Raw genomic sequence first — 9,223 nt, forward strand, 5'->3', positions numbered from 1 at the left:
GAAGAATCCAGACCCTTCTTTATCCCACATGAATTTATCCAACCTATAGAAATCCCTATATTAGAATTCATCCACAATACTAAATACAATCACAAATTATATAACCTCATTCAAAACACACCTTATGAGTTTGCAATTGGCACTGAAGAACTAAAAACAATTAAAGCACTTCAATTGCTTTGGCCACTGCTTCAAACTAAAAACATCATTCGCATACTAGCAAAATTACTAACAAACTCCGACATAATACATGACATCTTTCCCCACGGTTTTTTCCCCGACGACTAACAGGTAAGTATAATTTATACATATTCTTCACTAATAAATTTGAAATAAATACTAACCATTCTTTACTCATGTTTCATTTAGATCTTTAGCTTTCATACCAGAATCATCTGAAGAAACAAAAAAGCAAAATAAAAAATAAACTTGTTAAAATTCTTCATTTCACTAATGTTTTTCACAAGATAAACTGATAAAATTTATACCAAATGTAGTAAATTGATTTATAAATTGTTTCCCCAAAAGCAGTAAATTTCATAAAAAATGAAAATTTGTAATTTAATTTTTTCCCAAAACCAGCAGTAAAAATAAAATTCTATGTAGTTAATTGATAAAACGAAAATGCAGTACTAACCTTTTGATATTTCCACTCGCACAAGAATTCTATCCAAACTCGCACAGCTCGCCCACGAAGAATTGTTTAAATAATGAATTTCAGTTTCAAGCTTTCACACTCAACAACTCTAACACGCGATAACAAGTTTCAAACTTTCCTTTAACCCGGTTGGAAAGGAATTATATACTAAACAAAACTAACCAACGCAGCTTACTAAACACCACAAATCATAGAATAACAGCATGACTAAAAAAAGAAAACCAACGGTACCCAAACCGGATTAACCCAGTTTAAAACTGGATAATTTATTCTTTTGAAGACTATTAAAAAGTCTAAGAAAGAAATAATAAAACACAAAAAAGTCGAAAGACAAACCCATACCAAAAACAATTTGATTTTTGAAAAAAGGACACAACCAACGAAACATAAGAAAAACCACCATAAACCCAACATAAAACGTTATCATATAACAGGACCTCTCACAGAAACCGCACGAAATCATACTCCCACTCCTGGCCTAACCCACCAGAGAGGACGTCTTGAGCATGCTCTATAGCCGGCCTAACCCACCGCACTACATCCACGCTTTGTGACCACACTTCTATTTTTAATAAGAGGTACTCAAGGGTGAGTAACTCTTCAAAATAACCGAACTAAAACAAAATGCTTTTGTGAAAACAACTAACCAAAATCGTAATTAAAACACTGAACTAATAAAAATTTTATAAAATGTAGTAAATTGATTTATAAATTGTTTCCCCAAAAGCAGTAAATTTCATAAAAAATGAAAATTTGTAGTTTAATTTTTTCCCAAAACCAGCAGTAAAATTAAAATTCTATGTAGTTAATTGATAAAAGGAAAATGCAGTACTAACCTTTTGATATTTCCACTCGCACAAGAATTCTATCCAAACTCGCACAGCTCGCCCACGAAGAATTGTTTACATAATGAATTTCAGTTTCAAGCTTTCACACTCAACAACTCTAACACGCGATAACAAGTTTCAAACTTTCCTTTAACCCGGTTGGAAAGGAATTATATACTAAACAAAACTAACCAACGCAGCTTACTAAACACCACAAATCATAGAATAACAGCATGACTAAAAAAAGAAAACCAACGGTACCCAAACCGGATTAACCCAGTTTAAAACTGGATAATTTATTCTTTTGAAGACTATTATAAAGTCTAAGAAAGAAATAATAAAACACAAAAAAGTCGAAAGACAAACCCATACCAAAATCAATTTGATTTTTGAAAAAAGGACACAACCAACGAAACATAAGAAAAACCACCATAAACCCAACATAAAACGTTATCACATAACAGGACCTCTCACAGAAACCGCACGAAATCATACTCCCACTCCTGGCCTAACCCACCAGAGAGGACGTCCTGAGCATGCTCTATAGCCGGCCTAACCCACCGCACTACATCCACGCTTTGTGACCACACTTCTATTTTTAATAAGAGGTACTCAAGGGTGAGTAACTCTTCAAAATAACCGAACTAAAACAAAATGCTTTTGTGAAAACAACTAACCAAAATCATAATTAAAACACTGAACTAATAAAAATTTTATAAAATGTTAACTATACTTTGCAGTATATAGATCAGCACACAACAACAAAGACGAACATCCAAAGACAAAATGACCCCACTACACTTTAAAAAAATGGCTAACCACAAACCGATATGCCGTCCACAATGACAAACTCAAAGGATATAGAGTACGACTTGACTTCGCAGAAAAGGACTTCATTGAACTAGACCAATGACCACCTCGATGTTCGAGTATACGTACAGATCCGAGTTACAAGGCATCCCCTCCACGCACAATCTCCACGCCATTCCCAGACGAGGTCGAACACAAAAGAAGTTCTCTACATAAAACAGAAAAACCCGTCATAGCAAACCATTCTGAAATCAGATTGATTTCATTGCGAAACACCATCGTTGTCACAAGAAGACACGACGATTGATGCCCCTCACTCCAGCGTCCTGGAACTTCTCTAACAAAGAGAAACCGGACAAAAGTACGATGTTCGCCAAATACCAACGTCCATCATCCATCCTTTAAATTGCAGAAAGATAATTCTAAAAAACTCTGTAAAACCCGGATGGGTGGAACTTGATCTAAACTATATTTTATGATTGGATAAATTAGATATTTCACCACTGTAAAGTATTTAATATTAACCAATCATGATCCATCTAACTAACAACCCACTTATTTGTAAGTGCTGAAATTACTTGTAATTTCAGCACCAGAGAGATTTGAATTTAACTTAGAAATTAGTTGCCTCTCCAAGAGAACTTCAGCAGCCGCAATAAACCAGTATACCCTAGATCTATTGAGCCTAGCAGAGACTAGTTAAACAACCTGAGACTAGATAGTATAAGAGTAAGATTAGGATCGGTATTAGACTAAGAAGTTGCACGAATCTATCCGGCCGAAAATAAGATAGCGTGACGAGCAGACGGTGTACCCTATCCGAAATTACTCTATGAGTTAACCACATCGCTCATAACTCAATTGGAACAACAAAGTGAAACCGACGCTCTGAGGAGTCAATGCTGAATCAAGCCATCTGCTTCCAATTCGCGTTGAAAACAAAAAATGTTATTTTGAAATTCACAACAGTATATACATTTTGTTGTAATGTTCAGCAAAAACCTTTCTTTTTTTTGAAAATTACAACAGTGTATACATGTTGTTGTAATGTTCAGCAAATCTAAATAGCTTTGAAACTAAAGTTTTCAAGAAACAGACAACTTTTGGAACTAATTTTGGTTGATACAATTTTTTGCCGTTTCTACGTAAAAAGCATGGAGAGTTTGAATGAAGTTAACTGCAAGTTTTTATTCTTGTACTTTTAAAAAGCGAAGAGCTCCCTACAAAAAACAAGACTACTCATTCGTTGTGCAAGTCAAAGAGAATCATCCGACTCAGACCACAGAAGTTTAAGTTGAACAATCAATAAACAACCACGCCAAAATCAGACAACAAGAGTGCCGTTATCAGAGCTCAGATGAAAAAATCAAATCAGTCAAGATATCATTTTTCTGTCAAAAAATACATTTAAAACCTTTTTTTATAACTCTCATAATAAAAAAACAGCAACATTAATTTTTTAGTTAAGAGTTGTCCCAGTTATCAATATTCTGTTATTTCTTAGAAATTTTCATTTTTTTGGAGAGACGCATACCAAAAACAATTTGATTTTTGAAAAAAGGACACAACCAACGAAACATAAGAAAAACCACCATAAACCCAACATAAAACGTTATCACATAACAGGACCTCTCACAGAAACCGCACGAAATCATACTCCCACTCCTGGCCTAACCCACCAGAGAGGACGTCCTGAGCATGCTCTATAGCCGGCCTAACCCACCGCACTACATCCACGCTTTGTGACCACACTTCTACTTTTAATAAGAGGTACTCAAGGGTGAGTAACTCTTCAAAATAACCGAACTAAAACAAAATGCTTTTGTGAAAACAACTAACCAAAATCATAATTAAAACACTGAACTAATAAAAATTTTATAAAATGTAGTAAATTGATTCATAAATTGTTTCCCCAAAAGCAGTAAATTTCATAAAAAATGAAAATTTGTAGTTTAATTTTTTCCCAAAACCAGCAGTAAAATTAAAATTCTATGTAGTTAATTGATAAAAGGAAAATGCAGTACTAACCTTTTGATATTTCCACTCGCACAAGAATTCTATCCAAACTCGCACAGCTCGCCCACGAAGAATTGTTTAAATAATGAATTTCAGTTTCAAGCTTTCACACTCAACAACTCTAACACGCGATAACAAGTTTCAAACTTTCCTTTAACCCGGTTGGAAAGGAATTATATACTAAACAAAACTAACCAACGCAGCTTACTAAACACCACAAATCATAGAATAACAGCATGACTAAGAAAAGAAAACCAACGGTACCCAAACCGGATTAACCCAGTTTAAAACTGGATAATTTATTCTTTTGAAGACTATTATAAAGTCTAAGAAAGAAATCATAAAACACAAAAAAGTCGAAAGACAAACCCATACCAAAAACAATTTGATTTTTGAAAAAAGGACACAACCAACGAAACATAAGAAAAACCACCATAAACCCAACATAAAACGTTATCACATAACAGGGCCTCTCACAGAAACCGCACGAAACCATACTCCCACTCCTGGCCTAACCCACCAGAGAGGACGTCCTGAGCATGCCTAACCCACCGCACTACATCCACGCTTTGTGACCACACTTCTGTTTTTAATAAGAGGTACTCAAGGGTGAGTAACTTTTCAAAATAACCGAACTAAAACAAAATGCTTTTGTGAAAACAACTAACCAAAATCATAATTAAAACACTGAACTAATAAAAGTTTTATAAAATGTAAACTATACTTTGTAGTATATAGATCAGCACACAACAACAAAGACGAACATCCAAAGACAAATTGACCCCACTACACTTAAAAAAAATGGCTAACCACAAACCGATATGCCGTCCACAATGACAAACTCAAAGGATATAGAGTACGACTTGACTTCGCAGAAAAGGACTTCATTGAACTAGACCAATGACCACATCGATGTTCGAGTATACGTACAGATCCGAGTTACAAGGCATCCCCTCCACGCACAATCTCCACGCCATTCCCAGACGAGGTCGAACACAAAAGAAGTTCTCTACATAAAACAGAAAAACCCGTCATAGCAAACCATTCTGAAATCAGATTGATTTCATTGCGAAACACCATCGTTGTCACAAGAAGACACGACGATTGATGCCCCTCACTCCAGCGTCCTGGAACTTCTCTAACAAAGAGAAACCGGACAAAAGTACGATGTTCGCCAAATACCAACGTCCATCATCCATCCTTTAAATTGCAGAAAGATAATTCTAAAAAACTCTGTAAAACCCGGATGGGTGGAACTTGATCTAAACTATATTTTATGATTGGATAAATTAGATATTTCACCACTGTAAAGTATTTAATATTAACCAATCATGATCCATCTAACTAACAACCCACTTATTTGTAAGTGCTGAAATTACTTGTAATTTCAGCACCAGAGAGATTTGAATTTAACTTAGAAATTAGTTGCCTCTCCAAGAGAACTTCAGCAGCCGCAATAAACCAGTATACCCTAGATCTATTGAGCCTAGCAGAGACTAGTTAAACAACCTGAGACTAGATAGTATAAGAGTAAGATTAGGATCGGTATTAGACTAAGAAGTTGCACGAATATATCCGGCCGAAAATAAGATAGCGTGACGAGCAGACGGTGTACCCTATCCGAAATTACTCTATGAGTTAACCACATCGCTCATAACTCAATTGGAACAACAAAGTGAAACCGACGATCTGAGGAGTCAATGCTGAATCAAGCCATCTGCTTCCAATTCGCGTTGAAAACAAAAAATGTTATTTTGAAATTCACAACAGTATATACATTTTGTTGTAATGTTCAGCAAAAACCTTTGTTTTTTTTTTGAAAATTACAACAGTGTATACATGTTGTTGTAATGTTCAGCAAATCTAAATAGCTTTGAAACTAAAGTTTTCAAGAAACAGACAACTTTTGGAACTAATTTTGGTTGATACAATTTTTTGCCGTTTCTACGTAAAAAGCATTGAGAGTTTGAATGAAGTTAACTGCAAGTTTTTATTCTTGTACTTTTAAAAAGCGAAGAGCTCCCTACAAAAAACAAGACTAGTCATTCGTTGTGCAAGTCAAAGAGAATCATCCGACTCAGACCACAGAAGTTTAAGTTGAACAATCAATAAACAACCACGCCAAAATCAGACAACAAGAGTGCCGTTATCAGAGCTCAGATGAAAAAATCAAATCAGTCAAGATATCATTTTTCTGTCAAAAAATACATTTAAAACCTTCTTTTATAACTCTCATAATAAAAAAACAGCAACATTAATTTTTTAGTTAAGAGTTGTCCCAGTTATCAATATTCTGTTATTTCTTAGAAATTTTCATTTTTTCGGAGAGACGCATAAATTGTCGTTCTTTTTATAATGATATGTTTTTCATTTATTCTATGGAATTATTTAAACGTTTAAAAACATAAGCGCCCAGCATCTGCATGGCTGTCGCCGCTCCATGATGTCTTTTAGGCGCAGCTGACAAAACATGATATCCAGATCTGAAAGTTTTTGAACAAAGCTTACAGCTGCGACTGTTTTTTGCATCTTACTTAGGTTTGAAAATTGTCCTTTTGGTTTTTTAGGTGCAATTTGTTAGCGCAATAAAATTGTTTCCAATTTTTATTAACCATTTTCATTTGCTCCAAACACTCAATAACCAAGATTGGAAAATTCAAACGCGTTTTTCTAAAATTGGGGTAAAAGTAGACAAAAAGTGAAATTGGTAAAATTCTTTGAAAGTCAGCAGAAATTTTATGGGGTAATTTGGTTTGCGAAATTCAGAACCAAAAATTTACCCAAAACAATGGGTCATTTTGACTTTTATAAGCTAATCAATATTTACTCTGGAACAACCGCAATAAATGATGAAAAAAGTCATATAAAAAACTTCTTAGGCAGTTCAACAAAGCTTTAGATGAGTAAATCCTCAAAAAATCTGTATAGGTGAATATGTTTTTGGTCGATAGCCAAAAAAGGTCGTTTTTACTATATGAAACTCAAAATCTTTGCTCAAAAACAGTTATAAATCAATTTTTCAGATTTTTCCCTTCCAAAATTTTGATGGGCTGTGTAAGAAATTTCTTTTGATATTTATATTTTTTCAATTCATGAAATAATTCCAGCAAAAACTTTTATTAACGAAAAACTCAAAATGACCAATTCTTGGGGTAGGTTTTTCGTTCTGAATTTCGCAAAAAGATTACAGCAAAATCATGCCAGTGATATTATAAGCATTTAAAGTTTCAAAGTTTGTTCATTTTGACCGAATAGTTTAGATCAACGTTGTAGCATGTACTAGAGAGACTTTGACATTGTATGAGACGGGAAACTCTAAAAAAAAATAAGCATTTGTGAAAACTTCTATAATTTTTCCAAAAAACTGCTACCGATCCTTTATATTGGAGCTGGATCATTCGTGTAGTCATGGTTCATTAATTTTTTCCGCTTCGTGCATTCATCGTGCAATTTTTTGCACAAAACTTTTTCAATTTTTTTTTCATTTTGAATACATACATTACAAGACCAAACTGTGCACTGGATAGGCGCAAAATTTTGTGTCTGTATGTTCCTGGATTTCTTAGACAAACATTTAAACATGTTCTAAAATGTAAGTGGATTCCACTTACAAAACTTTCGTGGATTCCGCGTACAATTACCTGTAATGTAAATTTTGTCGGCACATTTGTTTTGCCGCGGATTCCGCAGCAAGCGATTATAGTTAAAATGTTCTGAATTCCGCAACTGTAAGTGGATTCCACATAATTTAATTGGAATCCGCAAATGTAAGTGGAATCCGCAAAATTGCAAGCGAAATCCGCAAATGTAAGTGGATTCCGCAAACTGTAAGTGGACTCAGAAATTTGTTTATTACTGAACTTGCAAATGAACAATTAAAAACTAGAGCTGTACTTCTTCTCTATAGCAATGCGGAGTTTACAGGCAATGACTTAATCATTGTCAGCGGGATCCACAAACAAACATCAAAACATTTGTTAACTAAATCAGTGGATGTCACCTTTTGATATTTTGGAAACACGACTCCGAATAAATTCAATGTTTGGAACCATTGGCTTGAGAGTGTATAGAAATACAACACACAGCATATCGCCAATTAAGGTCGGTGTTTGGGATTGCGTCAATCCCAAATACTCATTTTGGAAGCTTAAACGCCGAATAAATTCAGTATTTGTAGTCATTGGCTTGAGAGTGTTTGAAAACACAACGCAAGGCATATCGACAATTTAGGTCAGTATTTGGGATTGAATCTGTATTTGGGATCGAAGTTCAGATCGAAATAGGTCAGTATTTGGGATCGGTAGGTCAGTGTTTGGGATCGAAGTTCAGTAGTAGGTCAGCATTTGGGATCGAAGTTGAGATCGAAGTTGTCGGGATTTGAGGTCGAAGTTGGGTTGACAGGAATTGAGACCAAACGTTTGGTATTTCAACTTGTAGTTGATCAATGTAGTAATTGAGATTGATTTTTCTGGTGACCAGTAAATAAAAGATATAACTTTATATGTAAACGGAATGCGGATACTACCCATGTACATATATGTAAACGGAGTCCGCAATAAAATGCGGATTCCACTTACAATTTGCGGACTTCCGTTACACGTTGCGGATTCCGCTAACAGTTGCGGAATCCGCAACAGCTCAATTTAACTAAACAAATGTATTATTATTAGTTTGTGGATTCCACAAAATATTCTGGATTCCGCAAGTACGGTTGCGGATTCCGCAAAAGCGCCTATTTTCGGAGCGATTTTGAGCGGTACAGTTTTTTAGGTTTTTGTTTGTGGAATCGGAAACAGCGAAGAAGATCAGAGAAAAGTAGCAAATCTGCGGGATCCGCTTACAATGCACAGAATGCACAGTTTGGCCTCGTAATGTACTCCCATGCGCTTTGTTTTCAAGCAATTAATGTCAA

This window comes from Symsagittifera roscoffensis, chromosome 9 (assembly GCF_963678635.1).
Source record: "Symsagittifera roscoffensis chromosome 9, txSymRosc1.1, whole genome shotgun sequence".
In the NCBI taxonomy this organism is placed as follows: Eukaryota; Metazoa; Xenacoelomorpha; order Acoela; family Convolutidae; genus Symsagittifera; species Symsagittifera roscoffensis.